The sequence below is a fragment of the Gossypium raimondii genome, chromosome 3, assembly GCF_025698545.1.
Source record: "Gossypium raimondii isolate GPD5lz chromosome 3, ASM2569854v1, whole genome shotgun sequence".
Classification (NCBI taxonomy): Eukaryota; Viridiplantae; Streptophyta; class Magnoliopsida; order Malvales; family Malvaceae; genus Gossypium; species Gossypium raimondii.
In genome coordinates, this window is record NC_068567.1 from 18351311 (window position 1) to 18374945 (window position 23635).

General features: G+C 32.4%; 1 non-coding gene across 1 annotated transcript; it reads left to right on the forward strand.

Moving 5' to 3' along the window:
- Nucleotides 1-20030: 20030 nt before the first annotated feature.
- On the forward strand, nt 20031-20136 carry LOC128040175 (small nucleolar RNA R71). Its single transcript, XR_008194834.1, has one exon. It is a non-coding gene; the product is annotated as a small nucleolar RNA R71 (small nucleolar RNA).
- Nucleotides 20137-23635: the final 3499 nt, after the last annotated feature.

The following is a 23635-nucleotide window of genomic DNA, read 5'->3' on the forward strand; positions in this document are numbered from 1 at the left end:
ATAATATAAAACAAATAAATAAAAGAAAAAGAAATAGTAAAAGAAACAAGATAGAAACGAAACAGAAAGGAAAAACAGAAAGAAAAAGGAAAGAAAAGGAGAAAGGGCAAAGCTAAGGATTTCAAAGTTTCAAGCTCAATTGGTTAGTCAATTTAGTCTATTTTTTCTTGTAATTTTTATGTTTTTGGAATCCCGGTATTAAATACTACCCGACCCATGTCAAAATTTTAGAAATTATTGAGTTTTTAAATGTTGTCTATGTTGAATAATTTGAGTATTAGAGACTAAATTGATAGATTTTAAGTTAGAAATGAAAAGAATTGAATTGTAGGATAAAGTACAAATTTTGAGTACTAGGAACTAAATTGTGAAATTTCAAATTTTAAGGTTTTAAGAGAAATTAGAGAGTTAAATCTAGTTTAAAGTGGAAATTGAATGAAAATATAGAATTAATTGTGAAGAAATAAAATTAGTCTCGGTTTAGGGACTAAATTTGAAATTTGGCAATATTTGAGTAAAAATTGAAATATTCAATATGAAATTGAATTGTGTTGTATTAATGATTTTTAATTGTTTTAATTCCGTAGCTAACGTCATACTGGAACCTTCAAATAAAAAGGGAAAAGATAAAGTTGACGAGGAATAGCACGGAATTTCTGGTTTGTATTTGTATAATCCGAAACTAGTTATTAATTGTTGTAATTTTTATTTAATGTATATGGCAAGTGTTGCAGTGAGTAATTGATATTTTTATAATTGATTGAATGAATTGAAGTACTAGATATATATTGAATGGATTGATTTTTGAATTGAGAATATATGTGTAATTATGTGATTATGTGAAAAATCAGTATTGGATATTGATTATATCTGAAATGTGAAATTAAACCCTATTAACTTTATCGGGCTGAGTCGGATATAGATGACATGCCATAGGATTGAAAGAGTTCATGAATTTCTTCGACTTTGAGTCGATGAGACACTGGGTGTCAAATTATTACTTCGGATTTATTCGATGAGGTAGTAGGTGCCAATTTACTTCGGTTTAGCCGATGAGACACTAGGTGTCAAATTATTACTTCGAATTATCCGATGATGCACTGGCTGTCAAACTGGTGTGTTTGGTTGGAATTGTGTATTCGTCCGGGTCCGAGTCGTGTTAATAAGGGTAATTAACTGAAACTGTATTATGATTGATGTTAGATGATATTGTATGTGAAATTTGGATTGAGACACATGAATTGTGTATTCATGAATTGGATATGGAGTGAACAAAATTATTGTGTAAATGATATGTGTATTATATTGTGAAATGCTATTTATATAGCAAATATGAGAATTGAGATATTGTGAAACAAATGAAATGTGATATGGTTGTTGTAATATTTAGATTGTATGTTTGTAATTTTATATTTTTTAATATTCGGATTATAGAAATACCACTGAGTTTTTACTCAGCATACGGTTTTATTTGCTGTGCGCAGGTTAGGTACTTAATTTTGATCGCTGATTCAACATCCAACAATAGTCCCGAACTCAAACGTGGTGATGTTTATCCTTTTTGTGTCAGCATGTACCTAAGGTGTCTAATTATTAGTCATTTTGTGGAATGATTGTAAATAATGGACAATAAGTATGAGTTTCATTGGTTTTGACTTGAATATTATATAATATGAAATGTTTTGAAATTATGTCTGTTTGATTGGTAATGCTTCAAAACCCTATTTTTGTGACGGATGTGGGTTAAGGGTATTATAATTTAGTGGTATCAGAGCATTACAGGTTTAGCCGATTCTCGAACTAAATCAAGCTCGAAATTGAGTCTAGAGGTATATGCTATAATTGAGTTAAATTGAGTCGAGATTTGGATGCTGATATATATATTTTTTGTTTCATAGTTGAAAATGTCGGATGATTATAATGATGATGTTGATCAAGAGATGTATACCGGAGATGATGTCTCCAATTAGTTAGATGAATCTAAATCGGCAACACCGAGTGTTAATCCAGTTAGTATTCAACAACCTAATATTGAACGAGGTAATATAGGGGAAAGAGATGATTCACAGTTACTTAGAGCTATTGCTGATGCTCTTCAGCGAGTGGCGGGAACTACATCCGCTACGACATCTACCCCTACTGTTCGTTGAGCTCCGATAAAAGAATTGCGTAAATATGGTGCAACAGAATTCTTGGGGTTGAAAGGAGTCGATCTTTCTGCAGCTGAAATTTGGATTGAATCTACTAAACATATCTTGCAACAACTTGAATGCAACCCACGTGAAAGTTTAATATGTGATGTTTCTCTACTGAAATGAGAAGCTTATACCTAGTGGCAGTCAGTGACGCGTCATGTACCTGCAGATCAGGTAAATTAGGAATTCTTCCAAAAGAAATTTCAAAAGAAATATATGGGTGAATTGTATATCGAAGATAGAAAACAAGAGTTTTTTATGCTGAAACAAGGTGAAATGTCTGTGGTTGATTATGAACGAGAATTTTCGTGACTTAGTAGGTATGCTATTGAGTTGGTGCCGACTAAAATTGACAAATGTAAGCGGTTTCTGCGTGGTTTACGTGATGAGTTACAAGTACAGTTGGTATCACACAGAATTACTGAGTTTGCAGATTTAGATGAACGAGCAAGAATGGTAGAGCAAGTTTTGGGTTTTGATAAAAAGACTGAGAATACTCGTATTGTTAGGAAGCGTCCTTGAGCTGTTAGTTCAATTCCACAACCGAAGAGATCAAAATAATTCTATGGTAGCTGAAGAACAAATTTTAAGCCAGACAGAACTGATAGAAATCGTAATAGACAACCGACTGTGTCTACAAGTAGTGTACGAGGTCCATCTAGGGATACTAATATTCCAAATTATGATCTCTATGGGAAAAAGCACTGTGGTGAATGCTGGAAATTAACTCGAGGTTATTTTCGCTCTGGATCTTCAGAACATTTTGTTAGAGATTGTTCGAATAATGAAAATGCTACACCTGTTATATAATAGCCTGATTTTCAATAATGTCAAAAATAGTGGTTCGAGGCCAGTAAATCCAGCAAGAAATCTCGTAGATTTCATTATTTAATATTTAATAGTTGAATATAAATTTTAAGAGATTTTTGAATTAGTAATTTGTGTTTTATAAAGATTTATTATGTTAAGAAATTGATAAAAAGAGGTATCGAGACTCGATTTTATAAATTGAGCCGTAAATATTTTTATAAGGGAGGACTAAAAGGGCAAATGGACCCATTAAAGTAGTATTAAAATTTCATTAGAAAATTTTAATGTTTCAGTAGTCAATTAATTAAAAAGGATTAAATTGAAAAAAGGTGCAAAAATTGCTAAAGTGATTAGATAGCTTAACAATTAAATAAGGGAGGACTAAAAGGGCAAATTGACCCATTTTAAATGGCTGAGGCGGCATAGCCTGAAAAAAATCAGGGATTTTATGTGATTAAGGGCAAAATTGGAGACTAAACAAAGTTTATATGGCCAAATGTGGTTCTAATAGTTTCTAGACATTTTCTTAATTACTTTTCTGTCAAAAATAGCCATTGAAGAGGGTTTAAGCTGGTCTTTCATATTTTAGCTTCATGTAAGTTTAATTCTTGCTTTTTCCTTAAAATTTCTATGTTTTGGGACTTTTACAATTAGGTCTAACTTACTATTTCATTAGTTTTTGGATTTTGTTGAAAGTTTTGGAAGATACCGTTAATGAGTTCATATGATTTTAGTTATTAGATGATGAAATTGAGATTTTAATGAATATTTAAAGGTAATTATTAAGGAATTTTGGATAAAATCATGTTTTAGGGATTAATTTGAAAAGTTGTTGAATTTATGTGAAATTTTGAAATTTCATGGAATTCTTGAGTTGTTATTGATATATATGAAAATATATAGGCTTGGAATAAGGAATAAATGACATGAATTCCATTTTCTAAGCCTAGGGATGAAATAGTCATTTAGTAAAGTATAGGGCAAAATAGTAATTTTGCCTAAGATGTGACTTAGATAGAATTGAATGTAAATTGTATTAAATTGATGTTAAATTTACTTATATAGATTCGGATAGACCAAATATGGAGCTAGGTCATGGTAAAGAAAAAGTATCGGATTAGTAGATTACAAGTCACAGACAATTAGTCGAGGTAAATTCTTGTAACTTAATTGTGTAATTATATGTTTGAATTGATTTGAATGGATTGTGTATTGGCCATGAATGTGAAATCTGATTACATATCCAGAAAATACCCGATAAATGTTAAATCTCGTTTGAATGAATGAAATTCGATTGGATACAGGGTTCTGTTTGCCAAAATGGTAGTGGTCCTACATTTGTTGCGGACATACCATAGCTTGAAATAGTGTCTTGTTATAGGCCCTTTCAAGCTTCGCGTTATAGTGTTCTTGCGAGCTTCTTATTAAATGTTCTTCAGAGCATCCCGATCGGTTATGATCTGCATATGTTGTAGACACACCCACGCTCTTATGAGCATTCTGTTTATAGGCTCTTTGTGAGCTTCTCGTTAAAGGCTCCTCGGAGCTTCCCGTTAATGCTCGCTTGAACTTCCTGTTATATGGCTATCCTGTGCTTTCTGATTAAGTGATCTTCGGAGCTTCTCGTTAAGTGCTCTTTGGAGCTACCCGATATAAGCTCTTTGTGAGCTTCCCGTTATTAAGCCCAGATAAGCTTCTCGTTACATGACTCAATGAGCTTCCCGTTATAGTGCTTAAGAGAGAGCTCTCTGTTTAAGTGCTCTAATGTGTTTTGGTATTTTAACATATGAGTTAATTTCATGTTTGATATAAGTGCGTAATTTGGTTTATGAATATTATTATGGTATTAAGTAAATATGGTCAAATAGATAAATTCATAAATATGGATTTATGAAGGGATATGGTATGTATGAGACTTGAGTATTGCAAGATTTAAATGTTTTGGATTGACTTTTGGATGTGTTAAAATATGGTTGTGTAGGTGGATGATCAAATGGGTGAGAAATAAGGCTTGGAAATTGCCTTATTTTGTCCACACAGGTAGAGACACGGACGTCTGTCTCAGCCGTGTGTGACACACTGCCTAGCACATGGGTGTGTGTTCTAGCCGTGTGTCCCCTGCATCTTAAAATTCAAAACAGAATGTTCAGTATTTTTCACACGGCCTGGCACACGGGTGTGTGGCTTGGTCGTGTGACCCCTGCACCTTAATGTTTTGCAAGTCAGAGAGTTACACGGGTTGAGACACGGCCGTGTGACCTACTTCATATACCACACGGCCTAGGACATGGGTGTGTCACTTGGCGATGTGAGCCATACGTGCGTGTGACCCCTACACCTAGAAAAAATTTTGAAATTTCGCGAAAAAATTCTTTGAGTTCCTGATTTAGTCCCGACTTGTTTCTTATGTATGTTTTGGGCCTCGAGGGCCCTAATAAGGGACTTTACGATAATTTTTTAAGATGTATGATAAAATAATATAAAATACGTCTATTCATTCTGTAAGTTCTAGTAATACTTCATAACCCTGTTCTGGCGACGGATATGGGTTAGGAGTGTTACATGTTACTTCTTAAAGATCTATGCCTGCTTCTAGAGGCCGCGGGTCGAGTCAAAGTGGTTCATTTTTTAGAGGTGATGCTAGAAAGGGAAATGATGTTGTTACTCAACAGTCGGAGGTGAGAACGCCAGCTCGAACTTATGTTGTACGGACTCGTGAGGATGGTGATGCTAATGATGTGGTGACAGGTATATTTTTATTACATTTAGAACCTGTTTATGCTTTGATAGATCTAGGATCTTCACATTCATATGTTAATACTAAATTGGTTGAGTTGGGAAGTTTAAAATCTGAGACGTCTAGAGTATCGATAGTGGTGTCTAGTCCATTGGGACAATTTGTGTTAGTGGATCAAGTGTGTAGGAGATGTCCGTTAATGATACATAATATGACCTTCTCTGTTGATTTTTTAATAATGCCGTTTGGTGATTTTGATATAATTTTGGGTATGGATTGGCTTATAGAGCTCGGAGTGATTTTCGATTGTTGTAAAAAGAAATTTATTGTTCAGAGTGAAAATAGTGATAAGATTAAGGTGAATGGTATTCAAACAAGTGGTTGAACTCGTATCATTTCAGCAATTCGAGCTAATAAACTTCTTCATTAAGGTTGTGAACCTTTTCTAGCCTATGTTATCAACTCGAATTTTATTGATAGTCAGTGCAGTAAGATTTAAACTATTTGTGAATTCTCTGATGTGTTTCCCAAGGAATTACCGGGATTACCACCAGATTGGGAGGTTGAGTTTACAATTGAAGTGTTTCCTGGTACGGCTTCGGTGTCAATGCCCCTTTATCGTATGTCACCTACGGAGTTGAAAGAATTAAAAGTACAATTGCATGACTTATTGGATCGTGGTTTTATACGCCCTAGCATATCGCCTTGGGGAGCTCCAGTGCTTTTTGTCAAAACGAAAGATGGTTCGATGCGGCTTTATATTGATTATAGGCAATTGAATAAGTTGATGATTAAGAATCGATATCCTTTACCTCGTATTGATGATTTATTTGATCAACTAAAAGGAGGTTCTGTCTTTTTAAAGATTGATTTGAGCTCAGGTTACTATCAGTTGAAAGTGAACGACATTTCAAAATTGTTTTGCAAGTGTTACGAGAGAAACAGTTATATGGAAAGCTTAGTAAGTGTGAATTCTAGTTATCAGAGGTTGTATTATTGGGTCATGTTATCTCAGCAGATGGAATTAGAGTTGATCTGAAAAATATAGAGGCAATTGTTCAGTGGAAAGCACCGAGGAATGTGTCAAAGGTTCGTAGTTTTCTTGGACTAGCTGGTTATTACCGAAGATTTGTAAATGGATTTTCGAAGATAGCCTTCCTGATGACAAAGCTATTGCATAAGAATGTTCAATTCGTCTAGGATGATCAATGTCAAGAAAGTTTTGAGAAATTGAAGCAAATGTTGACTGAAGCGCCAATTTTAACTTTACCAAAATTGGTAAAGGATTTTGTTGTTTATAGTGATGCTTCCTTGAGCGGTCTTGGTTGTGTTTTGATGCAAGATGGGAAAGTGATTGCTTATGCGTCTCGTAAGCTAAAAACACATGAACATAATTATCTGATGCACGATTTAAAGCTAGCTGCTATGGTTTTTGCTTTAAAGATCTGGAGACACTATTTGTATGGCAAAAAATGTTATATTTATATTGATCATAAGAGTCTCAAATACCTCTTATCTCAAAAGGAGTTGAATTTGAGACAGCATTGTTGGATAGAGCTTTTGAAATATTTTGATTGTGTTATTGATTATCACCCTAGTAAAGCTAATGTTGTAGCTGATGCGTTGAGTAGAAAAGCAGTGATTGAATTGCGAGCAATGTTTGCTAAGCTCAGTATTAGTGATGATGGAAGCTTATTAGCTGAATTAAAAATCACATGGTGATGTTTGATCGGATCAAGCCAGCGCAGTTAGAGGATGACAAGTTGGTGAAGAAAAGAGAAATGGTTCAGAATGATATATTAGAAAAATTCAATATTGATGATTATGGTTGTTTGAGATTTCATAACCGAATCTGTGTTCTGGATGTTTCTTAATTAAAAAAGTTGATATTTCATGAAGCTCATGATAGTCCTTTTGCTTTGCATCCTAGAGGAACAAAAATGTATCGTGATCTGCAAGAATCTTATTGGTGGCCATGAATGAAAAAAGATGTGGTTGAATATGTGGCTAAATGTTTAACTTGTCAACGAGTTAAGGCAGAACATCAGGTTCCCAGTGGATTACTTCAGCCTATTTCTATTCCTGAATGGAAATGGGATAATATTACGATGGATTTTGAAACGGGGTTACCTTTATCGGCAAGTAAGAAAAAATCTATTTGGGTGATTGTTGATCAACTTACGAATTAGCTCATTTTATTGCAGTTAGGATTGATTGGTCACTTCAAAAGCTTGCTGAAGTTTATATTTAAGAAATTGTAAGATTGCACGGTGTCCCTATGTCGATAATTTTTTATCGGGATCCACAGTTTACTTCGAGATTTTGGAAATAGTTGCATGAATCTCTTGGTACACGGCTTAATTTTAGCACAGTTTTTCATCCGCAAATTGATGGACAATTTGAGCGAGTTATTCAAATTTTAGAAGACATGCTTCGTGCTTGTGTTATTAATTTTGAATCAGGTTGGGAGTATTATTTACCTTTGGCCAAATTTGTGTACAACAATAGTTTTCAATCAAGTATTCAAATGACTCCGTATGAAGCTTTATATGGTCATAGATGTAGATCGCCTGTTTGTTGGATGGAATTGAATGAAAGAAAAATAATCGGGCCAGAATTAATTCAAGAAACAGAAGACATTGTTAAGAAAATTCAAGACAGACTGAAGGCGGCTTTTGATAGACAGAAATCATATGCAGATTTGAAATGTCGAGATATTGAACACTCTGTTAGCAATAAGGTATTTCTTAAAGTTTCACCTTGGAAGAAAATTTTGAGGTTTGGCCGAAAAGGGAAACTGAGTCCTCGTTTTATTGGACCGTATGAGATCACGGAAAGAGTTGGACCAGTTGCATATCATTTAGCTTTGCCTGCAGAATTATAGAAAATACATGATGTTTTTCATGTTTCAATGCTTAGAAGATATCGATCAGATCCATCTCATGTTATTTCGACAGAAGATATTGAGATTCAACTTGATTTGTCATATGAAGAAGAATTGGTTGAGATTTTAGCACGATAAGTAAAAGAATTGCGTAATAAACGAGTTCCATTAGTAAAAGTGTTGTGGCGTAGTCATAGTGTTGAGAAAGCGACTTGGGAACTAGAAGAGACAATGAGATCTCAATACCCCTACCTCTTTTTAGGTAAATTTTGGGGATAAAATTTATTAAGGGGGGAGAATTGTAATGACCCGACAGTCATGAGTATCGAAAAGTGTATTTTTGGGTCACCATTTTCGTAAAACGGACTCGTGAATATTTATTAAAAATATTTACGAAGCTATTTGTGTAGTTAATTAGGTTTTGGTTAGGTGAATTTGTATGAATTAAGAGTAATTAGGTATAAGGACTAAATTGCATAAATGATGAAACTTGAATTATAGATTAAAAAAATAAAAAGACTAAAGAAGCAATTATGCCATTGCTCATAAATGAGGTGACATAAGTATATTATTATAAAATTTAGTAAAATATATATTATAATATTATATAATATTAACACTTAATGTTTAAGTATATATATTATATATTATATTATAATATAAAACAAAGAAATAAAAGAAAAAGAAATAGTAAAAGAAACAAGATAGAAACGAAACAGAGAGGAAAAAAAGAAAGAAAAAGGAAAGAAAAGGAGAAAGGGCAAAGCTAGGGATTTCAAAGTTTCAAGTTCAATTGGTTAGTCAATTTAGTCCATTTTTTCTTGTAATTTTTATGTTTTTGGAATCCCGGTATTAAATACTACCTAACCCATATCGAAATTTAAGAAATTATTGAGTTTTTAAATGTTATCTATGTTGAATAATTTGAGTATTAGAGACTAAATTGATAGATTTTTAGTTAGAAATGAAAAAGGATTGAATTGTAGAATAAAATATAAATTTTGAGTATTAGGGACTAAATTGAGAAATTTCAAAATTTATGGATTTAAGAGAAATTAGATAATCAAATCTAGTTTAAAGTGGAAATTGAATAAAATATAGAATTAATTGTGAAGAAATAAAATTATTCTCGGTTTAGGGACTAAATTTGAAATTTTGCAATATTTGAGTAAAATTTGAAATATTCAATATGAAATTGAATTGTGTTGTATTGATGATTTTAATTGTTTTTATTTCGTAGCTAACGTCGTACTGGAACCCTCGAATAAAAAGGGAAAAGATAAAGTCGACGAGGAATAGCTCATAATTTTTGGTTTGTATTTCTATAATCCGAAGCTAGTTATTAATTGTTGTAATTTTTATTTAATGTATATGGTAAGTGTTGAGGTGAGTAATTGATATTTTGATAATTGATTGAATGAATTGAATTAGTAGATATATATATTGAATGAATTGATTTTTGAATTGAAGTGAATATATGTGTAATTATGTGATTATATGAAAAATCAGTATTGGATATTGATTATATCTGAAATGTGAAATGCTGAAAAGACTAAAAGAGATATGCATACTAGTGATAATGTTAAATTTTATGGAATTACTGAGATATTGGGATGCAAAATGGTTGAGGTTACAAAATAAAAAAAATTAACAAAGAGCTTAGGGATGGAACACTTGATCGCTTAGAGCTCTATGCACCTTTGGGATGAGTTGATGAAAATTACAAGATAATCCCAAGCAGAAAAAATTGTTTCTACAAAGAAGGTCCCTAGTAATTTAATTAATATGCTCGTTTTATTCACTATCCGAAATGAACAAAAAGAGATATGGGTGAGAGGATTGTTATTCAAGGGAAATTATTTGTCTAAAACTTCAAGTAAATGAACTAACTTTTATGTTATCTTTTGGTAAGTACTTAAAATATTTTAAGCGTAATATGGTACAGTTATACATAATAAAATAAGAAAAATAATAGATATCACAATTTTCTACAATAAAACACTTTGATATGATAATATCTATCTTTCATTTATTTTTAATACTTAAATATTATTTAACATGGAGCATTATTGTTACAACAATACTCACTGCTTATTGCATTCCAACACAAGTTCCTTTTACAGTCGTGGATGCAGCTTCTTTTTTGGTAAAAAATCCATAGTGCCATTTTTATATTTAAAGGAAATGGTTTCCATTATAAATAATTTTGCGCTTTTAAGGGTTCCATGACATTGATGGAGCTAAACTTATTGGTACACTTCCAGTAAGTTCTTTTTCCCGCTGCTCAACTCGAATTTGATGTCTATTCATCAGCATCTAGGCACCATCTCAACTCCGCAACCGTAACTTACCTGTATATGAAAATATAAGATTTTCAGCATAGAGAAAGCCATGTATTTTAGAATTATTTAGTTTAATAAAAAATAAATTATTTTTAATAAATTTTTGTTTTTATTTCTAATTTTTAAGTGTACTGAATTATATTTTGTATAAAAATAGAATAAATTTAGGTAATGTGTAAATCTAAAACTTAATTTTATTTAGAATTAAGATTAAATTGCACAATGTATAAATTTTAAAGGTTAAAATAACTATTATACCAATTTTAAATGTTATCACGTTTTCTTCCCATCAATCATTCAACAGCTCATAGCAAAAAAAATTGAATACTTAAATAATCATTTTGTAATTTTTATTCTTAAATGGAAAAAAATCTATTAATTAACAGACGTAGTTTGCAAGAAAAAAATAGTACACCTTGTGTGGCATGTGATTATGTTTGGCAACACCACCACTTTGGTGTTAAAACCACACTGGAACTCAATAAAGAAGACAATACTGTCTTAGCCCCCATATCTTTCAGTAGAAATAAAATTTTAATTATTATTTAATTATAACAATTTTATATGTTATTATTTAATATAAATCTAATACAAGTTCTTGTAATAATTTTTTTAAATATTTTAATAAATATCTAATAAAGCATTAGTAATATATATATTTTATAATTAAAAATTTAATTATTATTTAATATAAATATAATCTTTTAGGCTAAAGGGATGTATAAGCCCCTGAATTATGACCAAAAAAATCAATTTAAGTCCCTCCGCAAAAAACATACTCAACTAAGTCCCCAAACTCTCAAATTGCATCAATTAAGTTTTTTGGCCAATGCTTTCGTCTATGACCATTACAGTGTTGATGTGACCATTAAGAACACTGACGTAGTGCTCCATGTCAGCAACAATTGCTGATGTGGCGATGTGGTGCCACATCATCACAAAAACTTTAAAAATTTTTAAAAATTAAAATTAAAAGAAATATTTTTTATTGGAATGAAGCTAGACATATGGTTGTTTAAGTTCATTCATTTCAAAACTTAATTTTTAAAATAAATTTTTAAAAAATAAACTTTAAAATTTTAATAAATTTGTAAAATATATTAAAATTTTAAATAAAATTTTAAAACTTCAAAATTTAATAAATGAATGAAAAATGATTTGAAAGTTAAGCCCAAAATAAATCCAACTTGGTTGTCGAGAATTGAAGGTGATTTTTCAAAATTGTATAAAATTTAAAAATATTAAAATTATTTTTCTTTAAAATATTATGTGTACCAATTTTTAATTCTATTAATATTTTTTAAAATATATAAAAAATAAATAATTTTCAAACTTTATATAAAAAATGAACAGTCAAGTGCCTAACTTTTAAGTTGTCTATTATTCTTCATATATAAGCCATCCAAGTGTTTGAAGTATACAAATGCCATAGCTGGTATACATTTTCAGATTCAACTGATGCTAAATTAAACAGTGCTTTAAATCAGCGGAAGTGCCACCAAATGCTTAAAATGTATACCAGAGTTGTTTTAAGCATTTGATTTTTTTATAAAGTTTGAGAAATAAATTTATTTATATTTAATTTTTTAAATAATTTTCATTTTAATATATTATAAAAGGTATCAATAGAATTAAAATTTTGATACATATACCATATTTTTAAAATAAATAATTTTTAAAATTGTATATAATTTAGAAAAATCATCTTTAACGAATTTGGACATCCTATTGTCTAGATTCATTCTAGACTTCACTATGAAATGTTTCTTATTAATATTAAATTTTTTGAAAATTTTAATTTTAATTTAATATTTTATAAATTTTAATAATGTTTTTACAAATTTATAATGTTTTAATTTTTTAGAAATATTTTTTTTAATTTAAGAAAAACTTTGGAAAGGAATAAACATAAACACATCCAGTAAAAAATATATTTTATTGTTGACGTGGTAGTTGACACGTCAACAACTATCGCTAACATGGAGACCCACGTAGCGCTGTTAACAGCCACATCAATGTTGTAACAGTCAAAGATGAAAAACATTGGTCAAAGGGCTTAATTGATACAATTTGAGAGTTTGAGGACTTAATTGAGTGCGTTTTACGCACAAGGGATTAATTAATGTTTTCACCAAAGTTTAGGGGCTTATATACCCATTTAGCCTAATTTTTAGTTAAAACTAATAAATTTATAATTTTAGTTTTGTTATAAATATTTTATTATTAAGTGGATGTTCATCAAGATCAAGATAAGTTTGATGTACGTTAAGGCTCTAGTATTCATTAGAAGTATAGTTTTATTTTATTTATACTTATTATGTCTATAAATATAGACTTTGGAGAAACATTGTAAGCAATCCTTATTGATAAATAAAATAGGTTTTTTTTTGCTCTCTTATTTCTTGTTCTTTGCCTTCTTTATTATTTATTACAGAACACGTTGTCAGCACGATGTTCCTTTTTTTTCCATGATTTCTTTCTATGTTTTTCATCTAAAATTTTCATTCTTAGCATTCTTCTTCACATATTTGTTTTTAGCTTTTTAGTGGCTAAAAGGCACGAATGCAAATAAAAAAATCTGGTTGGATAAGCTTCACTACCTGACGGTCTTCATAATAAAAGAGATATTTGGTGATAAGCTTGTGCTTGCTTGGAAAGATCATCATAAATGATTAAGGTGCGTTGTTTGCGATACATAAAATATTCAGCCAGAGCAACTCATGTATAAGGAGCGAGGTATCGTAATATTGTTGGGGAACCCATGCTTCTACTACCTTTAAATTACTTAGCCAAGTTTTAACAAAAAAAATATCACACCTCCCGTAAAACTCAAACCAACACTTACACTGCAATAAACAACTCTTACCAGTATTCCCTTATTGCTTGCCTAAACTAAAAGTTTTAATACTATATGTGAAGAAAACTATAGAACCAATTTCCTTTAGATGGAAGAAAGTAAAATAAAACTTCATTAGGGAGATTCAAACCAAGGATCTCTAATGAACCTTCACACCTTTAACCACTCAACTGTTTCAAGAAATTTGAATTACTTTTGGCAAGAACTTTATATAAGAGTATATCTTCTTAGAAATGATGGTTGTAATGCCCTAAACCCAATCCAATTCGCCAGATCCGGATCCCGGGTGCTACAATAGACATACAAACATTTTCTTTTCTTGCTTATGCTTGTTTAACAACTCAGCTGAGAATAATCTTTCAACTAAACTTCATTTGATTGCGCTGGACTTTACAATTTGAGGACTTTACAATATAAGGATTTACAAGCAAATATCATGACGTAATTACATAGTTCTATAAATTTTGTCTCTAAGTGATATTATTGACAACAATTGTTCTATCCACGTGTTTGGTATACATTACAAGGACTTACAAAAAAATCTCTAGACTCATTTACGATACTCCCATAGACTTGATCACGCCAACCCAAACTTGCTTTGTATGCAGAACAACCCATCATGCCATTTCTTGGGCACAACCCTAGCGTCATCCCTTTTGGTGTAGTCTCACGGCAAATACCTATGACATGAAACACGGAGGTAAGTTCATGAGAACTTAATGAGTAAACCCTCCATTACCTGAGTTGTATTTGAGATCTTAATTCTTTATGTCATAGAAGCCATACATTGCCCTGAGAACATAACTTACCTTTTACACCTTCGTTACCTCTTCCACATCCTTCACCCTACCCATTCCTGATTTCTTACCCATTCCTATTTCGAAAAACCACACAGACAAAATATTGTTGATTGAATTGTTCTGTAAGTCCATTTAGCTCATATCCTTGATCCGCCACATACTCTGGTGCTTTCCAGCTTCTTTGTTCATACCTTAAGATTATGCAAGATTTACTATAACATTTCATACGAAGCCTTTCTTTCAGAGTTCTCCGTACACATTACTCTTTTAGAGTTCACCATATTTACTGTGCCTTCAGATTTCGCCATACATATTATTCCTTCAAAGTTCACCATACTTACTGCACCTTCAGAGTTCGCCAGGAATACCATTTCTCTCTTTCAGAGTTTGCCATAGAGGCATTCCCTTTAGATGATAGCTAATAGGGCCTTTCCTGAAATCACACCAAAGAGACGTTCCTGTTATTATTAGCCACAAAGGCATCCCTTTCCATAGACTGCCACAGAGGCTTCCATTTCAGATATACCACAAAGAGTTTAATTTTAGATATGGCACAAAGGCTTTCACTTTAGATACGCCACAAAGGCTTTCATTTCAAATACGCCACAAAGGCTTCCATTTCATAGATTACCACAACAGCTTCCATTTTCTAACGTGTTTCCGATAGAGATTCGCCTAGAATCACATTACATGAGGTTTGTGCCTCATCGTTTAGGATCACGCAAAAACCTCTTTCAGTAATAACCTTCATTTAGTTCTTCCCATAAGATGTCATAACCCACCAGGTATGATCTTATACGATATGGTGTTTCCATATGACGCCATAGCTATGGACTTTTCCTTTCAGAGGTTCGTGTTTAAAGTCCCAATAGACCCTTTTAGACGACTTCGAAGACAGATATAGACTCATCACTCATACTGCTTCATTCATAACAAAAGTATTCCGTAGCATGTTTTTAGACACATACCCATATAAATTTTAATCATTAGATTCCTATTACACATTTAGACCATTAGGTTTCATGCAATCCATACACACAAGTCCATAATTCATACATTTCTCATCAAAATTATCATATCGTACTTTCTTAGCCTGACCCTCATGGTTTCATTTCTTTTCATCGAAGTTTCTAGAATGCATAATACACATGCAAGAGTCAACTTAGAGACTCACCTAACAATACTGTACAATAGCCTAAGCTCGAGATCCAAGGTCCTTTCGGGATTCGTAACAACCATTACCTCTTAAAATAAAAGAACACCATAAAAGTCCATTTAGATAGAATTTCCCTCATCTTAAACACAAATAAATCATAAAAAAAAGCCTTACTTCTTCAAACATTCCTGTAGGTATATTTTTCAGAGTAATAAAAGTCACATTGACATGGAGAAATTTCTAGAAGAATTCAGAGTTTCCAATCCAGCTTAAAGAAAAATGCTCATTCTTTTCCCCTAGCCTTGGATTTCAATATTTTTCTAAGAGAGAAGTAGAGAACTCTCTCTTTGTTTCAACTTGAAGACCTATTAAAATAGTCTAAGTCTTTACTGGAACTTGAAAAATGTCACATCCCTATTGACTTACCTTAACAAGGGTCTACAACTTCCAAGGAAATTAATTGAGTACTTACTGTTTCTCTTTTAGCTATCATGGTTCACGTTCGATTAGTTCCTAAACAACTTACCTTATAACTTAACATGTACAATATCACGAGCAAAAAATGTGTACTACTTTTGATGTGGGCTCATTCCTTCAGTATTTATTTACCTAATCACATCCTCCTTCCAACTAATCAAAATGATATGGCATGGAGTCCTCGATATCTTAAACATACGACTGTGTCCACCCCCATATATGTTAGAAAGAGCACTACGGTGATTACCTAATCGCAAATTGGATGCCTCCAGACATCCTAACATCTAGAGTGTGAATACTACAATAAAATATAGAATTACGAGGTGGTATTCGCAAGTATACGGGTCTAGTTATAATATAGATTTACAATTGAGTGGGTGAGTACTTCGAGGATCAGACCCAAGGGAGGCGAGCGTTAGATCAATTCTAACCTAAACACTAAAAGATCTAATTAGTACTTTTAAATTTAGTTATAGTATGAAGAAAATAAAATAAATGATTTTTGGGGGTTTTTATAATAATGAAAATAAAATAGCATAAAAAGATAAAATTCAAGAGATTGAAAAGGAAGAATAAATCAAATCTGATTATGGGTAATTAGCTCGCTTCGGTAATCTCTATCAACTATTGATTCGGGTTCCTTGTTAATCAACTAGTCACTAACTAGCAGAATATTCTGATCTTCCACTAACATAACGAGTTAGCAAGAACTACTTATCTTCTGACCTCACAGTCCAGACTGGTTTGGGGTTAAGGTGTTCACGGATGGTCAATACCAATTTTGGGTTAATTCCCACCTTGATGACTTCTCGGGTTGTCAGGCTTAGGGTTTGTTTCATGTTCTCCCTTTCCCAAATAGTTGATTCGTTGAGTAACCCTACAAAACAATTAACAGATCATACCTCCACTCGCTAATCCCGCATAGAAGGATTAGTTCCTCATGGCATTCATAAATAATATATAATTGATGTAAAGAGAAATCATGCTAATTAAACTCGACAAGATAAAGTAAATGAAAAAGCCTAATTGTATTGGTTTTAAGCGTAAATCCACAGAGTTAAATGATTCCACAATCCAAATCTCTTAAAACAAAACAATGAAGAAATAAATTGAACTCTAGAACACTAAGAAAACAAAACTAGATATAAAGGAAGAAACTAGGTTAATCAAAAGGTGTCTTTAACATGTGCCAAATGAGCCTATTTATAGCCTTCAAGTGGTCATCGTCCTTAACCCTAGGTTAGCTACATTCTTGAGCTTTAAGTTCTATTGTGCAGACCAAAACGCCACTGCTTCATGTCTAATTTCTGTCCAAGAGTCAATGTCGCGACACACCAGGACCTGTGTCATGACATAGCAACCAGTATGCTCATCTGTAGCCATCTTCAAGGGTATGTCGTGACACCCTCAGTCTATGTCACGACATCGAAGGCAGACCTGAGTTTTCTTTATTCTGTTCCCTATGTCGCGACATTAATTCTCCCGCGTTGCGACATTACATTTAGTATCATCGTAAAATGCCTTCTGATGGTCTCCTATACATTCACCAAGTACGTTAGCTCTCCCTTAGGCCTCATTTGGCCCTTAGGGTCAATAAAAGATTCAATTTGCACATTTTATTGAATTTAAGTAAAAAAAAGAAAAATAACTAAAATGTAATGAAAATGCTTGTATTTAGGCTCCTTAAGTGTGAAAACTAGTTTAATCTGCTACACTGAATTTTGGCAGATCAAACTCCCCCGCTTAAGTCAATTCTAGTCCTGAAGCAACATAAACAAATATGACAAATAAACATGACAATCCTTGAGCAAGTATGATACAAGTATTGACTTCGGAGCATATGACTTAGGCATTTCATGTTTACTAACAATTTCAACATGATGAATAGCTAACTTACTACCTTTGACTAAAAACATCTAAGTTCAGTATGTTACAAAATATACAAGTATTAAGGGTCTCTCCTATAGGAATTCATCAACAAATCATACAAGTACTTTGATTCTCTGAGCAGAATAAAAATAGTCATTTTTTGTGACTTTTTCGTTGTTCTTTTTCAATTTTTCTCACTCAAGAATGCTTTTTAGCTTTTTCAAGTGCTTTTTCTATTCATATGAATTTCCTTTTTGGATTTTTCTTCTTGTTTTGCACTTATCACACTAATATTTCCTTTTCTATTCTATTTTTACAAACTTCTCCATGATGTATCTACTTAACCCTCAATACGTATGGCCAGACGTCTATAGTCGTGTAGTGCATGACCAAAGAACAAGGGCAAATACAAATTGACATTTTTAAGCTCGGGGCTTGTAATGTGGTTCATCAAGAAGTGTCAACAGGCTCAAAAATTGGTACTAAAGGTGAAATATAATTAGGAAAACTTTTTGGCTCTAGATGTGTCCCAAACAATGCTTTAGGCCATCCCTAAATATCTCAACATGCACAAATTCAATCAACCAAACAAATACAACTTCAACTATTTATCATTCGTACTAGCATGCTCGTTTCCTTGTATTTTCTATATCACTTAGTATATTTGATTTCTTAATAACTATTTATAGTGTAACATATAGAACTTAGTAGCCTAATAATCAAAAGACAAAAAAAAAATCAAAGGAAATGTAATAATTTGAAGCAAATTTTCTATGTTACCCCCACACTTTAGTTGACACATTGTCTTCAATGTGTAGCCTCTAAATAGATACGGAAGGAAGTTACCCGATTGATTGTGGTCGCTCCAATTACTAATGGTGGGTGATTCCTCCTTTGATCGTGTTATCTTGAATTTTTTTGTGTCTTTTTTGTGTTGGGTTCCTACAAAGAAAATTTAACAAAGTGCAACAAAACAAAAAATCTATTTATTATTTCTACTCCTACAAAGTCTAAATTAAAATCATCCAATAATTAAAACAAGTCTTTATAAAATTAAAATAGTTTAACTATCTTCTTCATCCATCTCCCCCTTCCCATCATTCTCCTCGTCTTCTCCTTCCTCCTTGCTTTTATGCACTTCTTCTTCTTGTTCCGTATTCGTCAGCCCAAACATGTCAAGTGTGTAATTGGGGACTCGGATGTTATTTTTCCTTGCAAATTCTTGGAATATTGGTCTTGACTCTTGCATTCATTGTATCATCCAACCAAGCTTTGAATGACTACTTTCACCGATGTCTGGTTGAGCTCGTGTCAACCTTTACGTTGGAATCGGTGAAGCCGTCGCTTCCTATTGTCGCTTGTTCCAATCCTTTATTTGTTTGGCTCACAATTTTGTGTACTATTAGAACAAGGTGTCACCAATAATACTTTTGGACGGCTTGTTTCGCCAAGATGGGTTATAAAAATTAGATTGTAGTCCTTACCTTCCTCGGTTTTGGTTTTTGTTACCCATGTAATACAAGGATTCTGGTTTGATGGACATTCTTCAAACAAGTGTCCTTCCCTACAATAAACACAGGCTACATATTTGTATTGATTTAGTGGTTGAGCTGTAAAATTATTAAACCCATTAATGGTAAAATTTTTAAGCATTGAGGAAATTGAAGATACCTGAGATACTAGTGAAGTGAGAGCATCCACTTCATGAACTCCAGTGACTCATCTTCCTAACACTACTCGATTGGTTAGCCATTGATAATTATTGCTGGCAATACTTTCAATGATTTCATAAGCCTCATTATAAGACTTAGAAAGGAGAGCTCCATTAGCCGAAGCTTCTTCTACCATTCTCGTGTGAGCATTGAAACCATTACAGAATGTCTCAAGTTGAATGCAATAAAGGATTCCATGATGAGGGCACTTTCGTAATAATTCTTTGTACCTTTCCCATCCTCATACAAGGACCCGTCATCCATTTGTTGGAAAGTAGTGATCTCGTTCCTCAACTTAGCATTCTTGCTAGGTGGGAAGTACTTCATAAGGAATCTTTCAGCTAACTCTTGCCATGTGGTGGCAATGGGTTCAACCAGGCTCAAGCCCTAGCCTTTAGCGAATATGGGAACAACTTTAATCGTAGTGCATCTTTGGGTACTCCAGCTAGCTTGAAAGAATTGCTCACCTCCATAAGCAATCTTAATTGGCCCACTGTCTGAAGCATCTGGAACATGACTGGCTTTAACTCAAATTGTTGTGCCTCGATTTCGAGTCTCCTAATACCCATATTAAGTTCATGAAACATTAGCACGGCATACTGTCTTAGAGCTCTATCCCTATCATAAGCAATAAGGTTTTGCTCTGTTTCCTTGATTCAGATTTTCATAGTTCATCTCCTTGGTCCTTCTCTGAATTGCTTATCTTCTTCTTTGTCGAAAAGTCTTTCAATTTTGGGATCTACAGGGAGTAAATCAGTAATTCAACCAATACTCATAAACACCTGAAACAATCACAGAAAAAAATTAGCTAACTTAAAATTGAACAGAAAAAATAAACCAAAATGCAATATTAACAATTTCACAAATAATGATATTTAAAACTATCCCAGCAACGGCATCAAAAACTTGGAATGATGGAAATGCGCAAGTGTATACAATCGCAACAAGTAATAAAGTGACAAATAAATGTCGAGTTATCATACCCACGGGAACTGTGCAAAGAAATATTTATGAAATAAATAATTTAACAAGTTGATTGTGAAAATTTTATGATTTGAAAAGGGGTTTAATTAAGATTAAGAATTAAACTAAGTAAAATAAAATAAAAATAACAATTTCCAATGCACGATTTCAAAACAAGTTTTAATCAATATGACAAAAATGCGCTAGATCAATTGCATTCTTTAACTTCACATTATTAGAACCATGTTCATGTTTGTTACAAATTTAATTCACGGCAACTCGGCAATTTGCTAACATATGAACATACTCACCTACCAAAATTCATTTATCTCTTGACTATATCTCTATGTCAATTCAACAGATTAAACAAATTTTAATAAGCAAATGTGTTAATGCACATACATACTTATGAAATTAAAATAATATCTTATACATATCTCTATGCCAAATCAAAAAATTAATTCAATTTTCATAAGCAAGTAAAAGATTAAGTGAGGTAACAATATATCTCTATATTGAAACAATTTAATCAAAAATCCCGCAAGTTATGCAAGACTAATGTATTATTTAATATCATCGCTAATTCAACATTCAGCTACCTTAGAAAATTAAACATGCACCAATTAGATATTGTGTCCATAAATTACAATCTCAATCCACTTAACAATTAATTCAATTGTTACTTTACAATTTAAATGCAAGCATAATACATAAACATGATTTTATTTAATTGAACAAATCAACAAGGCCTATAACAACACAAACATGATTTTTAATAAATTAAGCAATAGAACGCAATCAATCTAACATGAATTAAATTTAAGTCATTTTAATTAAATCAAAAGTAACAAAACAATGATCATTCATCATAACAGAAAGAGTAGGGAACTAGAAACGAATCTAGTGGCTCTCTGATCTTCTTCTCTGCTTGTTCTGTCAATTCGAGGCCCCTATGAACACTCAAGTGATGCTACTCCAAGGTGAAAAAAGGCTCTTTCTCAAGAGGAGAAATCAGAAAAGGAAGGGACAAGAAAGAAAAATGGAAAACAAAGGGAGAAAAGTGAGTGAAGAAAGAATGTGTTGTGAATGAATTGAGTTGAGTTCACTTTTGAAATGAGTAGCAAAGGGAGGTATTTATAGGTGGGATTGGCTGCTAGTTTTAGCTAGAAATATCAGCCATTAACTCCCCCTATGACCGGCCAGCACTCATGCATTTGTTGATGATTTCAACCTGCTACATTTGGCTAGGGGCAAATCAACAAAAGCATAATAAGTGGAGGGGTTTGAATGTGATTTCAAGGATACTTCAAGGGCTGATTTGCAAGTCAATAAATCAGCTGATTGGAGCAGATTGGGTTAGCATTTTGGATGGTTTTGGGCAGCCCGATTGCTCATTTGGATCAGCCTTTCGTATTAGTACAACTAGGCCTCCTTTCCATAATATAATCAATAATAATTATTTAACCCAAAATAAATTGGATTAAAATTAAAATTAATTATATTATGTATTAATATTAATAATTTGGACCGTCTTAGGTTGAAAAATTCATTCGCCTCAACGCTTCAGAAATCGCTTAATGATTTGATCTTCTAGCAGTGTCTGCCGAGCCAATTTTCACCCTTTGTGAAAATCTGTCAAAAATAAATAAAAAAATTTATGAAAATTTTATTATATTTTTCGACAAGAAATACTACAAAACTGCATAAATTTGAGTTAAAAAGGGCATGAAAAAGTTTATATATTTTTGTGTTTAAGTAGTTTATGTGACCGACAAAGAGCCTGATAGGTGATTCTATATACACATAGTACGTAGAGCTCAATCAAAAATAGATTAAATATTGGAACCAGAGAAAAAAACAAAAGATGGACGTCCTGGCTTCGCTCAAACAAAAAGCAAGACCAACACCTCGAAAAGCAACTGGCAAGAGTAGCATTCCACAAATGGAATGGATGATAAGATGGATGCAAGAGACGAGCCCAGTTCTTCAAGAATTTGCACAGAAGAACAATATGAGAGTACCAAACTATCTGCTAGACATGTTTGGTTTGATTCATTCCCATTATGAAGAAGAAGTGCAAGGAAACGAGGAAAGGGAAGATAGTGAAGATGAAAAAGGTGATGAGGAAGGGGATGAGTTGGATTCTCAGGAGATGGAGGAGGATTGACCAAACTTTTCAATTTTTAATTTTATTTTGTGAATATAATTAGCTTAGGATAATTTTTATTGCTTTAGGAGTAGCTTTAACAGTAGATTTCTATATATTTTCTTTCTTTACTATTTCAAATTTTCTATGTAGGAACCGCAAATGACAGAAGCACGACATGTACAAGCTTTCAACAAAAAAGGAAGGAAGCAACCCACCATTAGACAATGGCAATATCACAATCAATCGGGTAACTTCTTTCCTTATATATCCAGGGTCACACATTCAGGAGCATATGCTATCTAAAGTGTGAGGGTAACATAGGAAATTTTTTTATTTTTCTTATTAAAGTGTGCTTGAGCTTGTAGAAATACAAGTGATTGGTTAGGAGCATATATATAGGTTGGTTGTGTTTACTATAGCATCATAGTGAATGATTTTAAATTTCCAATTTTTAGACTAATAAGTTCTATATATTACATTGTAAATAAGCATTAAGTAATTGAATATACCAAATGTCATAGAAAATATAGGGAAACGAGCATGCTAATTTGAATGATAATTAGTTAAATTTGTGATTACTTGATTGATTAAATTTGTGAATACTCAGATACCTAGGGATAAGCTAAGGCATTGTTTGGTATAACCTAGAGTTAAAAAACTAAACCTATTTATGGATCATTAGTA